This window comes from Leptodactylus fuscus, chromosome 3 (genome assembly GCF_031893055.1).
Source record: "Leptodactylus fuscus isolate aLepFus1 chromosome 3, aLepFus1.hap2, whole genome shotgun sequence".
Classification (NCBI taxonomy): domain Eukaryota; kingdom Metazoa; phylum Chordata; class Amphibia; order Anura; family Leptodactylidae; genus Leptodactylus; species Leptodactylus fuscus.
In genome coordinates, this window is record NC_134267.1 from 150,188,095 (window position 1) to 150,213,255 (window position 25,161).

Genomic DNA, 25,161 nt, shown 5'->3' on the forward strand with positions numbered 1-25,161 from the left:
CTTGTGACGTTCAGGAGGGCGGCGATCGGCAAAACATGGCGGCGCCCATGCCGCCGGCGCCGTTTACACACTGCGGTCACATTTGACCGCAGTGTGTAAAGGGTTAACAGCAGCGATCGGCTCGGGCACCGACCGCTGCTGTTAGTGGCAGGTCCTGGCTGTATTATACAGCCGGCATCTGCCGTGTATGGAGCGAGCTCAGCGTGTGAGCTCGCTCCATACATCCCCATGCGACCCATGACGTACAGTTACGTCAAGGGTCGCTAAGGGGTTAAAAAAAAGAGTACTATATTGATGAGTCACGGGAGAAACACCTCACATAACGCGGTAATTTCAAAAAAATCGCCAAACTTCACTGAACAAGCTGAACGACTCCATATAGTCTAATAGAAGAACACTGCGATTACATGATAACCCACGTGAGGATCATGCGACAAAGCCCAGTAATTTCAAATAAACAACTAAACATCTTTAGATAAAGCGTTAGCTCCATACATCCTAACAAGAGAACAATCCGATCATATGATTAGTCATGTGAAAATCAAATGACATCGGGACAGACACAACTGCACATGCGCTTGGCCATTTTTTTGTGGCCGCTTACCCCAACTTACTGTGTAAGCAGCCACAAGAAAATGGGCGCTTACACCTCTGCCTGAGGTCTGAAAGCAGAGCCGACTGCACATGGGTAGAAGTTTGAACCCAGCTCCGGAAGAAGAGAGGCCATTCCTGAAGAAGATGGAAGCGGCGCTGGAGATTTCTCTCACAGCATTGGGGACAACCCAAGTGCTGTTTGAGCGCTGGGGACCGCACCAGGGCTGCAAGATAACTCATTTGCATACAGACGAAAACCGGGATTTCTACCAAATGGCGATGCGGAGAAGACATCTAAAGGTAGGAGAAGAATAACCTTTCTTAAGGCTATTCCTATGTGTGAACGAGAAAAAATGTGATTTTAATGATAGGGTTACTTTAACATTGTAGCTGGTGGAAATGTTCATTTGAGACGTGACTTACATTTGTTTGAAAAAAAATGTAAAAGGAAACGGGGCTATGCTAAAATAAAAAACCCATTTACTGTATTTGGAAATAAAAGGCAATAAAATTCCATTTTTCATTTATTGTAACTTGCTGCAGTATTCTGAAAAGTTAGAGTTTACAGAATCCACATCACGTGTACAGCAATATAGCAGTCTAAATTTCCAGAGATCTGTACTCTCTCATTTTGTGCCAGATTTAAGCAAGCTTATTAGGGGGACCTATTACACTGGGAGCAATGATTCTGGCTTCCTTCCCAACCACCTACTTTAGTGATTTCCCAGTAAGAACATTTTCTTATGAAGCAATCTAATAGTGGCTTTACCACAGCGTAATTCTCATCATTTAACCACTGGCATTCAGAATTGAGCCGCGCCGCATTATAACAATGTAGAAATCCATTCTCAGCCTCTTACATGAAATACTGCAGATAGTACAGTGCACCAGCAGTTAACATTAAAAGGAAGTGTCAGGCTGCGCAAACCCCTATTATGGGTGGGAGAGCATAGTATAGACTCAAATGGGGTAAAAAAGAGATTTGGTGGATTTTTAAAGGTAACATTGTCTATCTTTTGACATCAGGGTACATCTTAAAATATATTCCATAATACAGATAAGAGATGTATTATGCATATCAGTATTTTATCAACTAATACATTTTTTATATATATATATATATATATATAATATATATATATATATATATATATATATATATATATATACTAGAGGGAGGACCCGGCTTCGCACGGGTATATTACATTTTATGTTTGTGTAGTGGCCCCATAAGAAATGTCCAATTTTGCACTGGTGTATTTTGTATGTGGTTTGTGTGTATGTCCATAAGCGTCATGTGATTATGTGTATCTCATTTTGGATATCAGTGAAAAACCTATGATCAGTTGTTATGGATACCTGGAGTAAAGCTGTATCTAATCCTTCCCCGTGTAGTACTGTGTTTAGACTCAAGTATCTAATCCTTGTTGGTGTGGTACTGTTTGCAGATGCACATATCTAATCCTCCGGCGTGTGGTACTGTGTGCAGATGTGTGTATCTAATCCTCCCCTGTGTGGCATTGTGTGAAGAAGCACGTATCTAATCCTCCGGTAAGTGAAACTGTGTGCAGACGTGCATATCTAATCTTACGGCATGTGGTACTATGTGCAGATGCGCATATCTAATCTTCTGGCGTTGTGGTACCGTGTGCAGACAGGTGTATCTAATCCTCTGGCGTGAGGTACTTTGTGCAGATGCGCGTATCTAATCCTCCCCAGTGTGGTACTGTGTGCTGAGACGCGTATCTAATTATCTGGCATGTGGTACTGTGTGCAGAGGCATATATCTAATCCTCCAAAGTGTGGTACTGTGTGAAGAGGCGCGTATCTAATCCTACGGCGTGTGGAACTGTGTGTAGACATGCGTATCTAATCCTACAGCATGTGGTACTGTATGCAGACGCATGTATCTAATCCTATAGCGTGTACAACTGTGTGAAGACGTGCGTATCTCATCGTCTGGCATGTGAAACTGTAAGCTGACTCGTGTATCTAATCCTACGGCATGTAGTACTGTGTGCAGACGTGCTTATCTAATCCTCTGGTGTGTGGAACTGTGTGCAGATGTGCGTATCTAATCCTCCCTTGTGTGGTATTGTGTGAAAAGGCGCGTATCTAACCCTACGGCGTGTGTAACTGTGTGTAGACGCGTGTATCTAATCCTACAGCATGTGGCACTGTGTGCACATGCGCGTATCTAATCCTCTGGCGTGTGGTACTGAGTGCTGAGACGCGCATCTAATTCTCTGGCTTGTGGTACTGTGTGTAGAGGCATATATCTAATCCTCAAAACTGTGGTACTGTGTGCAGACACACGTATCTAATCCTCCCCTGTGTAGTATTGTGTGAAGAGGCACATATCTAATCCTGAGGCATGTGATACTTTGTGCAGACGCGCGTATCTAATCCTCCCCGTGTTGTACTGTGTGCTTAGACATGTATCTAATTCTCTGGCTTGTGGTACTGTGTGCAGACACACGTATCTAATCCTCACCTGTGTGGTATTGTGTTAAGAGGCACGTATCTAATCCTGCGGCATGTGGAACTGTGTGTAGACGCGCGTATCTAATCCTACGGCATGTGTTACTGTGTGCAGACGCGTATATCTAATCCTCTGGCGTGGGGTACTGTGTGCAGACGCACGTATCTAATCCTCCCTGTGTGGTACTGTGTGCTGAGATGCGTATCTAACTCTCTGGCTTGTGGTACTGAGTGCAGAGGCCTGTATCTAATCCTCCAAAGTGTGGTACTGTATTCAGGCACACGTATCTAATCCTCCCCTGTGTGGTATTGTGTGAAGAGGCGTGTATCTAATCCTATTGCGTGTGGAACTGTGTGTAGATGCGCGTATCTAATCCTACGGCATGTGGTACTGTGTGCAGACGCGCGTATCTAATCCTATGGCGTGTGGTACTGTGTGCAGATGTGTGTATCTAATCCTCTGGCATGTGGTACTGTGTGCAGATGTGCGTATCTAATCCTCTCCTGTGTGGTACTGTGTTCATATGCGTGTATCTAATCCTCTGGCATGTGGTACTATGTGCAGATGAGCGTATCTAATCCTCTCCCGTGTGGTACTGTGTGCTGAGACGCACATCTAATTCTCTGACTTGTGGTACTGTGTGCAGAGGCATGTATCTAATCCTCCAAAGTGTGGTACTGTGTGCAGACACACGTATCTAATCCTCCCCTGTGTGGTATTGTGTGAAGAGGCGCGTTTCTAATCCTACAGCGTGGGGAACTGTGTGTAGACACACATATCTAATCCTGCGGCATGTGGTACTGTGTGCAGATGTGCATATCTTATGCTCTGGTGTGTGGAACTGTGTGTAGACACGTGTATCTAATCCTATGGCGTGTACAACTGTCTGCAGACGCGCGTATCTAATCCTCTGGAGTGTGAAACTGTGTGTAGACGCGTGTATCTAATCCGACGACATGTGGTACTGTGTGCAGATGTGCGTATCTAATCCTCTGGCGTGTGGTACTGTGTGTAGACACGCGTATCTAATCCAACGGCATGTGGTACTGTGTGCAGATGCGTGTATCTAATCCTCTGGCATGTAGTACTGTGTGCCGATGCGCATATCTAATCCTCCCCCGTGTGGTACTGTGTGCTGAGACGCGTATCTAATTCTCTGGCTTGTGGTATTGTGTGCAGAGGCATGTATCTAATCCTCCAAAGTATGGTACTGTGTGCAGACACACGTATCTAATCCTCCCCTGTGTGGTATTGTGTGAAGAGGCACGTATCTAATCCTATGGCGTGTGGAACTGTATGTAGACGCATGTATCTAATCCTACAGCATGTGGTACAGTGTGCAAATGTGCATATCTTATGCTCTGGTGTGTGGAACTGTGTGCAGACACGTGTATCTAATCCTATGGCGTGTACAACTGTCTGCAGACGCGCGTATCTAATCCTCTGGAGTGTGGAACTGTGCGTAGACGCGCGTATCTAATCTGACGACATGTGGTACTGTGTGCAGACGTGCATATCTTATGCTCCGGTGTGTGGAACTGTGTGCAGATGCGAGTATCCAATCCTTTGGCATGTGGTACTGTGTGCAGACGCATGTATCCAATCCCCCGGGGTGTGGTACTTTGTGCAGATGTGTGTATCTAATCCTTCGGCATGTGGAACTGTGTGCAGACGCATGTATCAAATCCTTCAGTGTGTGGAACTGTGTGCAGAAGCGCGTATCTAATCCTCTGGAGTGTGATACTGTGTGCTGATCTGTGTCTCTGATCCTCTGATGCGTGTATCTCAGTTTGGATATCAGTGTTGTATTGTGCATGTGGAGTGACCGTGTGTAATGCAGTTGGAATATGAGTGAAAGTCTTGCAGGTTTGTATTGGCTAAGGGGGGGGGCACTGTGTTTGAAATGCTGTATCTCAGCAACGGTACGTCCGAGCGAGTTGGAGTCTCGTCTTAAACCTTCCCGGATATCTGAAGTATCTCTGTACCAAATTTGGTGAAGATCGGTCCAGTCGTTTGGTTCGCATTAGAGCACAGACAGACAGACAGACAGACAGAAATTCATTTTTATAATATAGGGAGATATATGTATATAGTAAGCCGACGGTTGGTCAGGTAATGGAAAGGGTGTACATCTCACCCAGATTACTAAGGTGGGTGAGGTGAGAAAACTCCGGAAAGAACATTTCTCAGCAGGTGACTATTGTCTGCTGGGGGTTATTTCAGAGTTCTGGTTACTGGGCTGGATTTTTAGGAATGGCAGGTAGGTTGGTAGTGGGACCTTTCAGTCCACCCCCCTCCAGTCCACACTTTTGGGATGTTCTGGCAGCGACTCAGCTGCAGAGAGTCTGCTCATCAAGGGAGACTTAAGAAGTCAGCTCCAGCAGCAGACTGGGGGCAGAGCTTGGCTGGAGAGCCAACAGAGAGGTCATATTTTTGGAGCCGTGTCCTGAATGATTCTACTGGATTTTGATTTCTGTTATTCTAGGTGAGGTAACCTATTCTATGTTTAGTTAGAGCCTAGCCGGGCAGGTATTTATTTTTGTATTGTTTCCTTTTGTAGCTGCCCTACCTTTTTGAGTGAAAATAAACTCTACCTTTGTTTTGGATTAAAGAATCTGGACTTCTGGTGTCTAAAGGTGTGTAAAGAATGAGAGTCCTCAGTAGTTTGATACCTTTTTAATGGCTAACAAAAAATGATGACATATTGCGAGTTTTTGGAACTGCTATAAGGTTCCTTCATCAGTCTGGTATAACACAATATCTGAAGACAAGCACATTTTTATACAGGAATACAGTGTTCGATGCACAATTGATGGAAAGCAGTACAAGCAAATAAACAGATAAGTCCAAACAAAATGTCAGTTCACAGGAAGGTTCTCTGAGTTATATGATTCTCTTGATCATTCACATGGTGTTTGGTTGTTGTAAAACAACATAAAACCATGTGACTGGTTTAACCTCCCTTGGAGTGTGTCAAAGGTCATCATTGGCTTATATTCCCATATTCTTCTATCTTGTTTAATTTTGAAATTTCCTCTTAAAACCAGGCTCTTCATGTCATTGATGATATTATGATTTTGATTGCAGAAGTGTTTTGGAACAAGGAGGTCCATTCTTTGCTCTGAATTTGTGTGGCGGTGTGAGTTCATCCTCATCCTTAGTGTCTGACCTGTCTCCCCTACATACAGACCCCCAGTGGGACACTTGGTGCATAATATTAAATACACCACATTAGGTGTGCTGCAGGTGAAGGTACCTGGGATCTTGTAGTCCTGATTGGAGTTGGGGATTTTCATTCTGTCCATGGTCAGTATGTGAGGGCAGGTTTTGCACTTTTTCTGTCCGCACGGAAATGTTCCTGTGTTAGTTGGAGGTGACAGTGAGCTGCTAATAACCATATTCCTGAGATTTGGGGGCTGTCTATAGCACAGAAGAGGGAGGTCTGGAAATAAGGATATTAGATGGTCGCCTTTTTGCAATAGTGGATGTAGTTTGTGTGTGATTCCACTCAGCATCTCCAGATGTGGGTTGTACGTGATGACCAGGTTTAGTTTTCAACTGTTCTTGGATGGTATCCCTGCCTCAAGAATGTATTTTTGAGGTCATCCAGGTGTTTGTCCATATCTACAGGGTCTGATTATATGTGATGGTATCTGATAGCCTGGCTGTAGACAATGGAGTTCTTTATGTGTTTGGGATGAAAAGATACTGCCTAGTTAGGTACAGGCCTAATGCTTAATGGTCCTAACAAAGCTATACAGACTATGGGGGCCATATCATCTCTTCCACGAATACTTGATTTGATTTAGATATGGAAGGGTTCACACTACCGTTGTGTTCTGTTATGAAGGTGTTCTTTAAAAAAAAAAAAAAAAACACAACGTATGCCTATCATAATGGACATAAACGGACAGTAATAGATGGCTATCAGTTACTATCCATTATAAGTCTGTTTCCCATAGACTTCAATGTTAAAAGAAAATATTGGGCACTTGGATTTATGAGAAACCATTGCTTTGGACAGATTGATTGTTTTCTTAAGCCCCTCCTAATACTCTAGGCTATTTTTCAATTACACACTTTAAGGGGCAATGTGCCAACATCAAATTCTGTTTCCTGTTAAAGAAAACAGTGGCAGAAACAGTTTCAATGTTTCAAGAGGCTTATGGGAAGGGAACTCTAAGCAAGGCAAAAATTCTGTGAGCAATAAACATTTATGGTTTGTATAATATTTGCTGTTGGTGAGTTTTTTTCGTTGGTATTGCTCAATTTACTTGGTAAGATTCATCCAGTCACAAAGTATGGAGGCATATTTACTCATACCAACAGGGTACACACATATATAACATTTGAAATACACAGACAGGAGTGGCTATTGCTCTCCACCCAATCATCAGTCCTCTGCCCTTTTCCACCGTGGTGATCTGGAGTAATCCCTGGGAAGTTAGTTCTCCTTTCCAACGACTCTTGGAAACATGCAAGACATGTTTCAGCCATAAACACCTAGGTTTCCTCATTTGGTTCAGTAGTTTAGATGTTCAGTATACAGCTGGTTAAAGAGTGTCTTCCTTCTACAGCTAGCTATATTTTATCTCCTTGGAACAAGAACTAATTCACTTGCTCCCAGTTTCTAGATACCCAGAGCTAAAGCCATTCCTATTTACACAGCAACACAGAAATGGCAGATTAACACTTGAATATCCAGTGCGAAGCTGGAAAGTATAAATAGGCTGTATTAAACAGTATGAACAGTACTAAACAGTACAAACACTGCCATCTTGGGAAATACTGCAGTAGCATGAACTTGTGCATGTGCCGTTCATGTCATTTCACCATGGACTAGCTCCATGCATACGGTCATGTGCATGTAGCCTTATCTTGAAAACAAGATAGACAAAACAAAAAAAACAAACTGAACCTATTAAAGGGGTAATTTATGACCTATCCTTAGGATAGGCGATCAGTTAAAGATTTGCAGGAGTCTGACACATAGCCCCTGGCCGATCATCTTATTGAAGATGATGCAGTGTTGGGATGAGCACTACACCTTCTTCAGTACTTAAAATGGACAAACACCATACCTTTGTACAATAGCTATACTTGATATCACCGTTCAGCCCATTCACTTGAATGGACCTGAGCTACAATCCTGCCATGTGACAAAACTGACATCACATAGCCTTCAAAGCAGAGGACTGCCATTTCAAACAGCTGATCCATGGGGTTCCGAGGTGTTGGACCTCACGATAGTCAATTGATGACGTATATAAGGATAGGTCATCAATTTGAAAGTCCTGGAAAACCATATTTAAGGCCTAGATCTATGCATGCAGGTTTCCAAATAGTAACTTATTACAAGAAACACATATTTCCCAGAAACCAAATCTTTCTAAAGCCTTATGTACAAAGTCAGGTACCCTCATCGTATAAGGTCATTAAAGGGCTTCCTTGGGAAATTTATCATCATTATATTGTAGATTGTTGAATACCTCCCGTAAATTGTAGGTTATTGCTTTGGCAGGAAAAACTAATCTTTCCTGAACGTATAATTTTCTTGATAATGACAGAAATTCAATGGACTAGTACTTTTGCCAATAACGTCAAATGAGTGTCTAAAAGTGAATTGGGGCGATAAGTGTTCAGAGAAATAGGGTCTTTATTTTTTAAGGATAACTGTGATAAGAGCATAAATCATGGCTGCTAAGAGCTGGTCGTGTATATTTGCTTGAGAGTTTAGGGAATGAAACCTTGTTGAGGTATTCTTTTAGATCCCCTTCCAAGTAAGATACCTTTGAAGTTTAAACATTCCTAGAAAAAGTTGCAAACTCCTCAATTATCGGTTAACGGTCCATGGTCATGTGATGAGTACACAGGTGCCGCTCGTTAGTCACAGCACAATAATCAGACAGCTGCCTGGTAATGAGTTGTGCACCTGTGTGTCATCACATGACCATGGACCGTAAATCACATGACCATGGACTATAAATCACATGACCATGGACTATAAATCACATGACCATGGTCAGAGTTTTATCCTCTAGAAGTAACAGAATGAATGACAGCAAGCAGAGATCTAGTAAACCGTGATGAATTGATACAGAAAGTATATTGCAAAATAGTATATCTTTTTATTCTACATTTGTTTGTCAATATTGGTCTTAAAGTGGCCAATCCCTTTAAGATTACATCATCAGAACCCCATCAGGGCCCTATTTCTCTGGATTTTTTATTTTTTTTTTTGTATTGCTCACACCATTACTGTACTTAATAAAAAAAATCCTCATAAAGGGACCCATAATTCACAGGATACGTGATAAATGTGTGAACACTGAGGACCACACTGATCTTTTGAACAGGGGTCATGCATTTTGGAGGCAGTAGAGGTTGATTATGTGTCCTGCTTCTCCATTTGATGTGTATAGGGCTGTTGCAAGTAGCGGATCACTGTACTCAGCTGATTCGCACTACTCTGTACTGCATATGTAACATTTCTGCCTCTTTGGGTCTCTGCACCACCCTACGCTCACACACTGCAGCGCAGGAGGCGTGTACAGTTTCATTCTTTGCTTAGAGTTCTTCATAACTCTGTGTGAACACTGCTCTATTACCTATCTCTGTAATTGAATTTCCACAATACCCATCTCCTGCACCTTGATTCCCTCTGTTCATCAAAAAGTTAATTTTAGCCTTGCCTTGTGATTGACAGTCTGTCTGCCAATCAAGTATGGGGCAGGTCCTGGGCTTTCTATATACATACCATCAGCCCACACAGATTTGCTGACTATTGTGACTCTGCTCTTAGGCTTTGTCCCTGCTAAGCTCCTCTTTATGCTACTATTGTATTACTGATCTCTGACCCTTGCCTTCCCTTGCGACTATTCGCTTGGATTACAATTCTGCACTGCGTTGCTCAACTGTTATTGGAACCTTAGCTAGCTGATCTCCCTTTGTTGTTGTTTGTCTTGCCTGTGTTCTGTGTTGTCACTTATATAGGTAGGGCTTGTCGACCAGTTGTCGTCTATTGCTTAGTATAGGACCAGCAAGCAGATTAGGGAAAGCAGCTTAATGCTGTATTCGATTGTACTTGTATCATGACAACCCAGTCATAGCTTTTTTTATAGTACAGGAACCAATGTGCTTTTATAACTGCTGAATCAGATAAGATCACCCATTGATATAATCCATCAATAAAAGATTACCCGTGTATAAAGTGTGTATACAATCTGGCATCCTTATCATACAGTTTCAATACATTTTCTTTTAATTATTTTTTAGTTCCTTTAGCTCTGGACAAAGTAGAAAAACACTCCCTGACGTTTTCCACAAAAGATCTTATTATAGCTTAATTTTTATTCAAATTGCTGCTTGTGTACCTTAATACGCTCTGTCGCTTAGCTTAACAATACCTGAAAATCCTAATAGCCTGGCAGAAACCCACACCACTACTGCAAATGCAACAAAAAATACATGGATTTTACTGTGGCTTTGTCACAACTGCTGTAATTTTTTTTTTTTTTTTTTAAAGAAACAGTTTTAAGAGAATGTTTTTCATACTGAAGTTTGCTTTGGAGAAACCTAAACTGCAACAAGTTAAAATACATAGAGTTTTACAAATATGTGTTTTAACCAACCATTCTAAACAGACTTGATCATTAGCACGGCTATGTCCACTATTACAGGCCATTCCTGTAATGCTGCAATATCAAACACAGCCTATGGACTCTCTGAAAAAATACAGACATTTTTTCTAGTCCTGGAAACCCTTTCAAGCATGTCTGCTGAATTTGTTGATCCAAAAGATCTGTACAGTTTGAATGTCAACCAAATAAATGAACAAATATTAATTTATCCTACCAGTAAACAAATGGAAAATGAAATATAATTTTTCTGATGCACATGGTCTATCTACAATTTCAGCCAAAACCATTCCACCCAATAGGTATATAAAATCAGAGAATAACTATTAAACATAACAAAAGTGATCCAACTGGTGTAGTATGTTAAATATACAGTATTCAAGGGGTTATCCCTCAGAGAACATTTACCATAGTGGCTCCTACACATAGTATTATGCCCCATAGTGGCCCCTGCACACAGTATTATGCCCCATAGTGGCCCCTGCAAACATTATTATGCCCCATAATGGCCCCTGCACACAGTATTATCCCCCATAGTGGCCCCTGCACACAGTATTATGTCCCTTAGTGGCCCCTGCACACAGTATTATGCCCCATAGTGGCCCCTGCACACATTATTATGCCCCATAGTGTCCCCTGCACACAGCATTATGCCCCATAGTGGCCCCTGCACACAGTATTATGCCCCATAGTGGCCCCTGCACACATTATTATGCCCCATAATGGCCCCTGCACACAGTATTATCCCCCATAGTGGCCCCTGCACACAGTATTATGTCCCTTAGTGGCCCCTGCACACAGTATTATGCCCCATAGTGGCCCCTGCACACATTATTATGCCCCATAGTGTCCCCTGCACACAGCATTATGCCCCATAGTGGCCCCTGCACACAGTATTATGCCCCATAGTGGCCCCTGCACACATTATTATGCCCCATAATGGCCCCTGCACACAGTATTATCCCCCATAGTGGCCCCTGCACACAGTATTATGTCCCTTAGTGGCCCCTGCACACAGTATTATGCCCCATAGTGGCCCCTGCACACATTATTATGCCCCATAGTGTCCCCTGCACACAGCATTATGCCCCATAGTGGCCCCTGCACACAGTATTATGCCCCATAGTGGCCCCTGCACACATTATTATGCCCCATAATGGCCCCTGCACACAGTATTATGCCCTATAGTGGCCCTCATGAACAATTATTATACTCTGGGGTCTTTTCAGACCCCAGAGTATTATAATCAGAGGTCCAGGGGAGGATACAAACATAAAAAATACTGTTACTTACCTCTCCCTGGCTCCGGTGCTGTCCCTGCAGATGTCGGCCGTCTTTAATGATGGACAGGACATCACTTGAACTGGGCTCGCATCGCTACGCATAATGACACAAGTCCAACACATGTGACATCAGGGAGGTCACACATGTAGGCCTGAAGCCTGCCCAGAGCCAGGAGAGGTAAGTAACACTGTTTTTTATGTGCCCTCACCTCCCATAAGCCTCCAATCATTATACTTGGGGGTCTAAAAAGTATAGTTTAATATTAGTGTTTGTGAGGTTCGCAGCCTTACTTACCGATCCCCGTTCCTGCTCACAGCGGCCTCTGCAGAAGGAAAAGCTATGGCAGCTGTAAGCCAGGATTGGAAATTAAGCAGGGTCCGTAACGACCTATTAAAAAAAAAACAAAAAAACAAACAAAATGCAGCGATAGAGGCTGGGCCCGCTACTGCTGCTACTCCACTAGTTATACCCCTGTGTCTGGGACTGATAGTAAAAGTTTTTCTGCTATATCTTTGTCAGTTCCACAGAATGGAAAGGAGTGGCAGTCAAGCATGTACACTACTACTCCATTGACACTAAGGACTTCAAGGACCCCATTTTCGTGCTTTCGATTCTCTGTTGCAGTATATGTCAAACCTGATAGACAAAATATAAAAACATGCTATATTGTTTTGTCGAGTAAATGCCAGACTCCCTAATGAAATCCTACACACCCTATTATATTCAACAAGATGTGTCAAGCACTGCTGATACCCATTTTTTTCTGGCATTTTTGTTATTTTTCTTGTTTTGGTCCTAACATAACAGAAATAACAACACTGATCACAGCATAAGATAGTGATGTCAAGCTTTCATAACAGGCTAGAAACTATTACAATACGGTTCCTCTTCCTGGCAGCAAACATGTATTTTAAGTATTAGTTCTAATAATTGCATTTATGTAATAGTTTAATTTAAAAGGCAATTTTCTTAAATTAAACAAGAAAAATAATCACGTAAGATTACCCTTTAGCAAGACAAGCTGGTGGAGCGGTTAGAGAATAATTATTTCTCTTTATTTTAAAATCCACTAAAAGTCACGATATTTGTTGCTACACTATTACAAGGCATAATTTATGAACATTAAGAATAAAGCAGATGCTTTGTAACATCAGTGGGCGCCTGAATCTCTTTTTCTGCCCACAAAAGAACAAAAAAAGACATTTTTGTTGAGCCATGAACCTCACCAAGCAAGATTATCTAAGAAGTGGCACTGTACACAAAGCAGATCGCTGAGGCTAAGGCCCCATGTAGCAGGCCACAGCAAAAAAGCGATGCCGGAAAAACCAAGTCAACAAATTGTCGTATTTCCTGCAGTGCTTTTTACAGAAAGTCCACAGATATTGCCTCTACAGACATTCTGCTTCCATTATACCTATAGGGAAACCGCCGGCGTTTCCATAGGTATAACTGACATGATGCAATTTCCAAAACAGCAACAGTTTTGGAATTCACAGCGTCTCCTCCACATGGATATTTTAGTAATGTGTGGATGGGATTGCAAATTGAAGTAGAAAGTCTACAGAGGAAAACATTGTGGACTTTCTCTGAAAAGTGCTGTGGGAAAAACCACTATGCATTTCTGTTATGTTTTTTCACGCAGCACTTTTTGGTTGCGGATTACTACATGGGGCCTTAGCCAAAAGCAAAGGAAAAAAGTCAAGGTACATCAGTATTATATTTTGTGAAGGATTGGTACATGCTTTGTGCAGGTCACATTATATTGCATGTCTTGATTATGTTTTACTGTACAGAGGATTTATTATATGCAATGTGCTAGTTATACTAAATACTGTCTGTCAGTTCTATGTCATCACCTCTCATGATGCTCTGTTATATTACACAGCATCTTCTCTCATTTCGAAGACAAAATTGCAACTCCTCTCACAGCCATCTTGGGAAAGGAATTATGTGGATTGCCAATCATACACATAGCGGTCATTGCTCCACCTAGAGCAATGTGGCTATTGTCCCCACTGCCGGGACTCCTGTGCTGAGCACCAGGAGCAGCGAGATGGTGAGAGCTAGGGTCATGGGGGGTGGCAGGGTTAGGAGGTATAGGAGGGTCGCAGGAACCAACCTGTTCCTATGACCACTGGGAGCCTACTGAAGGCTTCCAGGCTTGCCCTAGGAAAGTATAGAATCTCCCATAGACTGCAATACACTTGTATTGCAGTCTATGGGATTTGCAATCAAATGATTGCAGGTTCAAGCCCCTAGGTAATAGTTAAAAAAAAAAAAAAAAGTTTAATATATATATATATATATATATATATATATATATATATAGTTATAAATCACCTCCTTTACCTAAAATACATGTAAAAGTAGAAAGTTACTGTGATTACACATACACATTAGGTATCCCTGTGTCTGAAAATACCCAGTCTACTTATAAAATATTTTTCCTGTACGGTGAACGGCAAAATTAAAAGTGCCGAACCGCTGTTTTTTTTCACTGTTTCGCCTCTGATTTGAATAAAAGGTGAACTAAGCAATAGACATTCCCCAAAATCTGACCCCGCCAGATTGTCCGATAAAAAAAAAAAACACGGTTTCCAGGCGGAGGGGCCGCATATGGATTCAAATGAATAGGTTGCAAAGCAGACCGCCGGCAAGTTGTCCCCTGTCCAGTTTCTCCGAGGTTTAGGACAGAAACCCCGGGGTGGACAGCGGCGGTAGTGTGAACCCTCCTTTACAGAAAAGATGGTTTGGGAATGGAAAGTAAATAAAAAAGCATTAAAGAATACATTAAGGGTAAGTGTGTATTAAGAACAGGTACCCCACAGAAGAGGGGTGGTCTTATACGGCGAGTACATCCCAAACTATATTTTAACTGGAAATGTTGGGGGTCATCTTATACGCCCAGTCATCTTATATGCCGGAAAATACTGTACAGTAAATAAATGAGTTACACTACTCTGTGTTTGACAGAAATAATAGGATGACCCGTGGTGTAAGCAAGGCGTTCATGCTCATGTCTGAAGCCTCCATTTTCAAAATGCTAATAAGAATGAAGCGTTAAATTTATCACAGAGGATCTAGAACATAACTATTACTTAAGTGAAAGATTAAAGTCCATTTGTGTGGGAAGAAGACAAATTTCATCTCTTTTACCGTTACATTTCCTTTCCCTCAACATTAACAGCATTGAAGTGAACCGACAAGAGGCCTAACATTTTGTGCAGTATATAATTTGGATCCTGCCACATTTATTGAGGGGTGGAGGATTCTTGTTTTTCAGTGGCTTGACCTTAATCTCCCTATGGCAGTTTAACTCCTGACAAATACTTGCATAAGAGCGTGCCTTAATCTGTAAATTGATAAGCAGAGTGGAGATTATGATTTTATATTCACTTGCTTTGTCACAACAACAAAAACATCTGTATCTGTATGAAACAATCAATATATTAACAAGGAGCAAAAAGCACGCATGGAAGTATTTCAGTGTTGAAGTCAAACATCTTCTAACATACAGTAGTAGTAATATTTCTCAACTCTGTACACAGAACACAAAATAAAATCAGTTCTTGTTCTGAAGGTAGATAACAATCTAGCATAGCCTCAATTTCCACAAAAATGTGCATACGCGGACCAGAGATAGAGCATCAGACAGCTGTAGCATCACATGAAACTGCTGTTATGCAAATTATGGAGGGTAAGGCCGGGGTCCATGTAATGTAAATGTCCATTGTCCATTCTGGTTTTACAGTACCTGAAAGTTGGTGCAGATTTTGCTGCGTTTTCTTGAACAAAAGTCAGGAGTCGCTTGAAAAGGAATGGAAAATATAAAGGAGGCTCTTATATAGAATATTGTACTTCTGTTCAATATACTCCTGAATTTGACTCAAAAAAGCACAGCAAAATCAGCAACAAAGAACACTGCGTTTCCGCAACATGGGGCCTTAGCTTAAGACGGATTCCACCCCAAAGTCACCTGCAGATTCCACTCTAAAATAAATAGGAGGCAGTGACCGAAGCAAGACGCTGAACAAATAAGCAAAGAATAGAGGAAGTAGAACCGCACTCCAAAATGGTTATGCTTCTTAATACAAGTGTAATGGTGTACATAAATCAACATTTTGGGGTTTTACCCTTTGTCAGGCAATTATAAACATAAGGCGTAAAGGAGAATGTGCAATGGAAGCCAAGTCGGTTAAATCTGTAGACTGTGGTGGAGATGTTTACAAGCAACAGGTCATGAGATAAGGTCCATAGAAGTAGAGTCCAGAGCGGTAGGGCTGGTGAGCCTTCTACTTGTATTACTACAGAGTCTGTGAGGATGTTTCAATGTAGTCTCCTATGTGTGGAAAATAAATAAGCCTCCTGCTTGATCTTGGTGTGGATTCCATGGTTGATAACATACCGCTGATTAGACTCATTCATCTGAACCTAGTCAATGGCAGAAAGCAAAAGCTTTGCTTCAGCCTTCTGCTATAGGAGGCCAGGGATCATAGAAGGATTTCAAATTCTTCTTCTTTTTCTACCATGTGAACCCCATCTAATGCAGATGTTTTTTAGACATGTCACTTTAATGACTGTAAATGATACAACCTAACTAAAGCAACCGATACACAAAAAGTTACGAAAAACTGTTTGGAAACTGAACTGTGCCCATAAAACAAAGTTTGTACACTAGTGTTTTTATTATGATTCTTATTGTAACCTTACTAGAAAAGATTTACTTTCAAAGTTTTCTTTTTATTGACTAACAGAGATGTATGAAAGATAATACCAATGCACATAATTTAGAGTCATAAATAATACTGGAAGGAAAATGATTCAAGTAGAGAGTTCCAATGAATTGAGACCTAGTTAGTAGAGATGAGCGAGTAGTATTCGATCGAGTAGGTATTCGATCAAATACTACGGTATTCGAAATATTGGTACGCGATCGAATACTACTAGCTATTCGCAGTAAATATTCGATTCAGAACCAGCGTTGATTGGCCGAATGCTATACAGTGTTCTGCCGGAGGCTCGTCTGTGAGGAGGCGGAGTCTAAGATCGGACCACAGCAGTCTCCATTGTGGTCCGATCTTAGGCTCCGCCTCCTCACAGCCTCCGGCAGAACCAGCGTTGATTGGCTGAATGCTGTACACTGGCCAATCAACGCTGGTCAATGCATTCCTAAGACAAAAAAGTCAGCTCCCTCATAACAGCAAGCTGCCAGCTCTCCCAACTAGCAAGGACGAGTGTGCTGCAGAACCAGCGTTGATCTGCCACAGGCTCGTCTTTGCTAGTTGGGAGAGCTGGCAGCTTGCTCTTATGAGGGAGCTTACTTTTTATCAGCGCAACTGCAAGCGCTGTGCAGTTAAAGCGCACGGACCCCATAGACTATAATAAGTTAAAGTTAATATGACATCAACATAAATAGCATTGTGTAAACTGAATATGTATTTCAGAGGAACTTTGTATTGTTGTTGTTTTAAAAAAAATGTTGCTTTGCATAAATATCAAAATTATCTGAGATATATTTATAGCACCTCTGATGTTTAAAATGTCTAGGTCTTTGCATTTGTTTTTGGTTAGGCTCAAGGGGGCAGAAGCAAGGACTGAACACTTTGATGGAGTTCCAGATTCTTAAAGGAATTCTATCATTGGGAAAACTAATTTTTAACTAAGCATATTTTTGCATAGCCTTTAGACTATTCCACACATACCTTTAATTTGTTTATCCTCCCAGTCGTTTTTGAATTAGCCCGCTTTTATTGATATTCTAGTTTGCAGCCTCCCTGCTCTTACCTCCCCCTCTGTGTACACACAGCAGACAGTGCTCACTGAACTTCCGGTGCTCGTTGCTGGCTAATTAGCATGTGAATAAAAGCAGGAGGATTTACAAACAAAAGGTATATGGAATAGCCTTTCTAAATGCTATGCAAATATATGCTTAGTTAAAAATGACTTTTCCCAATGATAGAATCCCTTTAAGGACAGGTGAGTATCCATGGGGTTACCCTGGGGCTAATATTACACTCTGGATCAAAAGAGACACCAAAGTATAATAATCATTTTTGGAAGGCAAACCCCAAAAATCTTGGGTTCTGCAAGACCATACATTTTTGGAAAATTTGTAACCAACTGGTTCACTCAACTCTAGCAAAGTCCTACACAATTTGAGCATCAAGAGGTGTTACTACCAGAAGATATTTACAATATTTGTACAAGTAAACTTTTTTTTATAGTAATACTTTACAAAGTTATTCTACATAGATATTCAATTTTCTTTAATTAATTGATGACAAAACCCCCTTAAGAGGAAAAATTCCTGACTCCAAATACTGTATGTCAAGCAGAATGAATTCCTGCAGCAGTTTTACATCTCTTTTAACAATCTTTATTAATTTATAGAAAACTGAATAAACAAGCAAAATACAAAATTGGTAGCTTTGAAGAGTAACATAAAAGTGTGACATTTAAGATAATTGACAGCTACTTGCTATGACAATAAACAGAAAATTCCACTTAGAAGGAAAGAGATGGTCGAAAAATAATCAATGATTAAAGCTAAATAAATTAAAAGAGAAAAAGAAAGAGAGGGGAATAAGCTCTATAGAGAAAAACATTACCAGTATAAGTTGTTGACGGGTACAAGTGATCTAGGGGAATTTGACTTTTAAAGGGGCTCCATCATTGGAAAATTCATGTTTAACTAAGCACATACTTATATAGCCTTTAGAAAGGCTATTCCACACCTACCTTTTGTATGTTAATCCCCTTAGTCATTTTTTAATGAGCCTGTTTTTATTCATATTCTAATTAGCCTCCAGTGAGCACCAGAAGTCTCAGTGAGCAACAAATTTGTTGTTTGTGTCATAAAGGAGTGATTGATGTTACCCAATGGTTGCATAACCCAAATGTCAAGCCGTAGATGTGAGGACAGGCCAACATGGGACAAATACAATTATAGCTGTTAGTTTTATGGAAGGACTGGGTTATGCCTGATTTAGGGGCTCCGTAGCTGTTTTGTCCGGTGATAAAATGTGGCGGTGGCAGCAGCCTTAGGGCTAGTTCACACGGGGCAATGAGGCAGATTTTGAAAGCAGATTTCACCTCAAAATCTGCCTCCATACAATGGTGGTCTATGGAGACTGCTAGCTTTTTTTTTTCTGCTAGCATTTTTTTTCTGCTAGCAGAAAAAAGAAGCTACATGACCGTTCTTCAGGCAGGTTCCGCCTGAGGAAAGCAATAGAAGTGAATGGGAGGTGAAAAACGCCTAGCATTTTTTTGCAAAAAACAGCGACTGAAAACGCCCATCGTTTTTTGTTTTTTTTTTACAGTCCATTCACTTTAAGGGAGGGGAAAACCGCCTGGCGTTTTCTGAAGCAGTTTTTACCAAAAACTGCTCCAGAAAAAACTCCAAAAAATTCCTGAAGGTCAAAAAACCATTTGCCAATTAGGAAGTGTTTTTTTTTCAGGCCCAAAATAAGCCAGGAGATTTTTACGTGTGAACTAACCCTTAGGATGCCATAGAGTGACCCAATGAAAGAGTGGGGAGGTGGGTGGCATAAACAGTAAACACTGACAATGCTGGCTCTAAGAAGGAGCACTTGGCATCAGATGTGTGGCATCAGGCAGGTGGCAGCATCAGAATAGTTGCTGAGGCAGGTAGACAGAAGAAACAGGTCTTTTTTGTCAAGGTTTGGGTGAGGCAGCATGGATGATTTATTCTTATGCATCAGGCATTGATGGATGGAAATCCTAGCTGATTCATGCCTGATTCATCTTGACAAAGGTCAGTCTCTCCAGATTTTGGGTAGACAAGTGAGTTCTCCTTGGGGTAACTATGCCTCCTCTGCACTAAACACCTGCTCTGATGCCACACTACTGGCTGGGCAGGACAGCTTTTCCAGGGCAAACTCGGCCAGTTGTGGCCATAAATCCAGTTTGGCTGCCCAGTAGTCCAGTGGATCTTCGATGATGGGTGGCAGGATGCACTCAAAGTATGCCACCACTTGCTGCTTAAGGTTCTGCTCTTTGTCTAGTTGCTGATGAGTAGTTTATTCACTAGGCAGGTAAAGAAAGATGCTCATCAGTGACTCTAAGCTCAGGATGCTGCTGATGGAGCTGATACTGCTCCTGCAACCCCACCCACAGCTGCCTTTCCAGGATATGAGTCAGTGGAATGACATTGTTAATCCTGTAGTCCTGGCCACTGACTAATAAAGTGGCCTCCAGAAAGGGCACAAGCAAACGACAGGTGTCACGCGTGAGCCGCCACTGGCTAACATTGAAGTTACACAGGTGAGTACCTATCTCCGCTTGGATCATCAAGAAATCATTTATGGCCTTTCTCTGTTTGTACAGTTGGTCTCTATGGAGGGATGAATTCCAATGGGTGGTTAACGTTGAATACCAGCGTATGTTGGGGAAACCTGTTCTGCCACTGCAGCTCAAGGAGGGTGTGCTTGGCTGTGTACAAGTGGCTGAAGTGCATACAAAGTTTCCGTGCCATTTTTAGGATGTGTTGCAGATGGGTGGAATACTTAAGGAAATGCTTAACAACCAGATTGAACACGTGCGCCATGCAGGGCGCATAGCTCAGTCCTCCTTGACGCAGCACTGACACCATGTTCTTCCCATTGTTGGTCACCATTAGAGATGAGCGAGTACTGTTCGGATCAGCCGATCCGAACAGCACGCACGCATTGAAATGAATGGACGTAGCCGGCGTCATAGCGGAAGTACCAGGTGCATCCATTCATTTCAATGCGTGCATGCTCACTCATCTCTAGTCACCATGGTTCCAAATTTAAGTTGTTGCGGAGATTCGATTTCTTGATGCAGGACACGGAGCAGATCCTCCCCTGTGTGACTCTGTTCACTCAGGCAAACGAGGTGTAGAACAGCATGACTTCGCTGTGCCCTGCACTTGTGGTATGCTAGAGGAACATTGTGAATTGTCCCTGCAGTGGAGGCTGAGGACACAGTGGAGGATGAGGCGGACATTTTTGCAGGACCAACAGCGTGAGAACGTGGAGGCAAAAGCTGTCACCTGGCCAAGTTGCTGGTGTGTCTGGGCAGGAATCACATTCATCCATTGGGCCATAAATGACATATATTGTCCTTGACCCTAGTTACAGCTCCACACGTCAGTGCTGCTGTGCACTCTGGCAGACACCGACAGACTTAAGGACTGGCCCACCTTCAGTTCTCTGAAAGGTCCACCAACTGGAAAGGGAGGTACTGCAACACCAGCAACTTTTTATTAGTAGCACGTTCAGATTCTGCACTGTTGTATAAGTCAAGATAAAAAAAGGGGTTTTGAGAGCTCAATTATTTCAAGTTGCTGCAGTGGAACTTTGCTTTTTTTTTTTTTTTTTTTTGCTTTTTTTAATGTAGATTGTGAGCCCCACAATGTACATTTTTCCCTATCAGTATGTCTTTTTGGAATATGGGATGGAAATCCATGCAAACACGGGGAGAACATACAAACTCCTTGCAGATGGTTTTTTACCCATGGCGGGATTTGAACACCAGGACTCCAGCGCTGCAAGGCTGCAGTGCTAACCACTGAGCCACCGTGTGGCCCCGCAGTGGAACTTTTCTTCAGGGTGCACGGCACATCCAGAACTGATAGAAGTCTTCAATATGATTGCAAAACAGCGAAAGAAGGCCGGTAACTGCTCCGAAGGTATCCAATTAAAATTAAACTTTTATTTCAAGAGTACATACAAAAATAAACAAAAACCCCCCATAAAAAAACACCAACGCGTTTCGGAACAGATTGTTCCTTTTTCAAGGCATCTAACCTAATGATCTCCAAGCGTTATATACTCCCATCTTCCTTCCTGAACCACGTAGTTCCGGTTTCATGCATTTCAATAATAATGTACAGGTGATATCTAGGTACAAATACAAGTTCATTCCCCAACATATAAACAACATTATACATCATTTTGCATCGTAAATTTACTATATTCTACAAGCTCAATTATAATGTTACATGCAATATAAATAAAAATGTCTTTTAACAATCAATCCACTCTCATTCCTTTAGTTATTGTTTACACTTAATGCGTTTTATTAGGAATACAGGAAAGAACTGTCAATCAACTTCGTTCTTTGGGTACTACTCACACTCACTACATTATGGGCATGATGATCCAACACCCTCTAACTATAACCTGTGTTTTACCATACTTCTCCGATTTGTCCTCCATAAACTATCGCAATATTATACACAGGAGACTCAATGTCAAACTTCCGTTTGATGTGAATCATATCATCACGTGACCTATTTCAACCAATAACAGAACAGAAAATACGTTCATTCAGAAATGTATATATCTATAAGCCACTCTTTATGTGGGCATAAAAGAGGACCCCACTATATGTATCACTCCACCAAGAGTCACATCCAGTGTACCTTTTCGTACTAAATCTAGAGAGAAAAGAAAGCGATACCAACAGAACATATAGTTTCTTTAAGGTCGCAACTTACCCCGTACTCTGGTATACTCTCCTAGTCCACGCCTATTTTTTTGGGTCACGTGACCACATTAAACCAGTCATCGAGTAGGACCACCAATTACATAGCTAGGTCCTCCTCACACTATCCAAAGATGAAAAATAGCCCATGCCCATTTTCTTAGGTCACGTGACCACATTCAACCAATCATCATATGGGACCACCCACTATGTAACTAGGTCCTCCTCATTTCTAAATGAAATATAATGCTTTTCCACGATATCCGGGGATGAAGAATAACTCGATGCAGTCACATATCTTACTTAATGGACCCACATGCTACCAGTAAATACGGTCTCTACTCTATAAATAATGTATAATTCAATTAAAGTCATGATCCATTCCTATTGTTATTTACAATCTAACACCATAGCTAGATATTCTATTATAGAGTTAATAAATATATGACAAATCAGTTTTTATATTTAATCCTTCTGGAGTTCTGCTGTTAAATTTTAAAATCCAGTATGCCTCCCTCTTCAGGACCATCTGTCTCCAGTCTCCTCCTCGGACTGGCTTTTCAATTTTGTCCAGTCCGTAAAAACGCATGGAGGACAGGTCCGAACCATGCACCATTGAAAAATGTCAGTAAACACCCGACATATTTTCATTTGGGAATTTACCTGCATCGGCCACATGTTGTGATATACGTTTTTTGAGTGGCCTAATGGTGCACCCAATATAGTCTTTTCTACAGCTGGTCGGGTGATATAGCGTCCATACCAGCCTTTTTGGTTTATTTGAATGGCAATCCGTTTTCTTTGAAATTTACTTTTTCACATGCCTCCGACACAATAGATTTCCTGGATATTAGATTGAGTGGGAATATTGAGGAGAAAAAAGTTTTTTCTTCCCTATACAGAAAAACCTAGTTACATAGTGGGTGGTCCCATATGATGATTGGTTGAATGTGGTCACGTGACCTAAGAAAATGGGCATGGGCTATTTTTCATCTTTGGATAGTGTGAGGAGGACCTAGCTATGTAATTGGTGGTCCTACTCGATGATTGGTTTAATGTGGTCACGTGACCCAAAAAAATAGGCGTGGACTAGGAGAGTATACCAGAGTACGGGGTAAGTTGCGACCTTAAAGAAACTATATGTTCTGTTGGTATCGCTTTCTTTTCTCTCTAGATTTAGTACGAAAAGGTACACTGGATCTGACTCTTGGTGGAGTGATACATATAGTGGGGTCCTCTTTTATGCCCACATAAAGAGTGGCTTATAGATATATACATTTCTGAATGAACGTATTTTCTGTTCTGTTATTGGTTGAAATAGGTCACGTGATGATATGATTCACATCAAACGGAAATTTGACATTGAGTCTCCTGTGTATAATATTGCGATAGTTTATGGAGGACAAATCGGAGAAGTATGGTAAAACACAGGTTATAGTTAGAGGGTGTTGGATCATCATGCCCATAATGTAGTGAGTGTGAGTAGTACCCAAAGAACGAAGTTGATTGACAGTTCTTTCCTGTATTCCTAATAAAACGCATTAAGTGTAAACAATAACTAAAGGAATGAGAGTGGATTGATTGTTAAAAGACATTTTATTTATATTGCATGTAACATTATAATTGAGCTTGTAGAATATAGTAAATTTACGATGCAAAATGATGTATAATGTTGTTTATATGTTGGGGAATGAACTTGTATTTGTACCTAGATATCACCTGTACATTATTATTGAAATGCATGAAACCGGAACTACGTGGTTCAGGAAGGAAGATGGGAGTATATAAGGCTTGGAGATCATTAGGTTAGATGCCTTGAAAAAGGAACAATCTGTTCCGAAACGCGTTGCCGTTTTTTTATGGGGGTTTTTTTATTTATTTTTGTATGTACTCTTGAAATAAAAGTTTAATTTTAATTGGATACCTTCGGAGCAGTTGCCGGCTTTCTTTCACTGTTGTATAAGTACACACATACTGTTGTCTCTTCTAAATCACTTTGGTGTTCGATTGCTGACGCAATGACTGACTAGGAGGAGGAGCAGGAGCATCAAGACAACATACCTTCAAGACAACAGTGAATAACCTCCTTATTTGTTTCTCCAAAAGGCATTATAACAGATTATTGTGGAGATTACTGGCTAAGAATTATTTTTGTTTTGCCACTACTTCACAGAAAAATGGCCTGTAATTTTCTACTTTCAAGCCAACGGCGAATAAGCCCCTTATTTGTTTCCCCACCAATAAATGCCTTGAAAAGGCGTTATTACACATAACTGCTGATATTAATGGATATTAATTCAGTTTTTTTGCCACTACTACTGCACTATAAAAAGCTTGTAATGTTCTACCTAGAACACACAGGTATGATCTATTGAAAACCTGCAATGAGCAGCAGTATAATAGCAGTCAGTGCAGCAATGTGTAGTACGATTGTTGCTATTACCGATGCTGCAACCACCCAAAATGAACCTTCAATACTTCAATACTCTACTCTTGTGTAAATTCCTCCCTATCCTTTCCCTACATATCTAATGCTCTTTCCCTGAATTTCTATTAAGAAAACTATCAATTTTGAAGTATTTTCTACCACTTTCCCTAGTGCCTGCTGACGTCTCTCCCTACACTAAATACGATGTGAAATGACTGAACCTAAAATGGTGGAGGGTTTTTATAGGGCTGTGGCATTATAGGAGC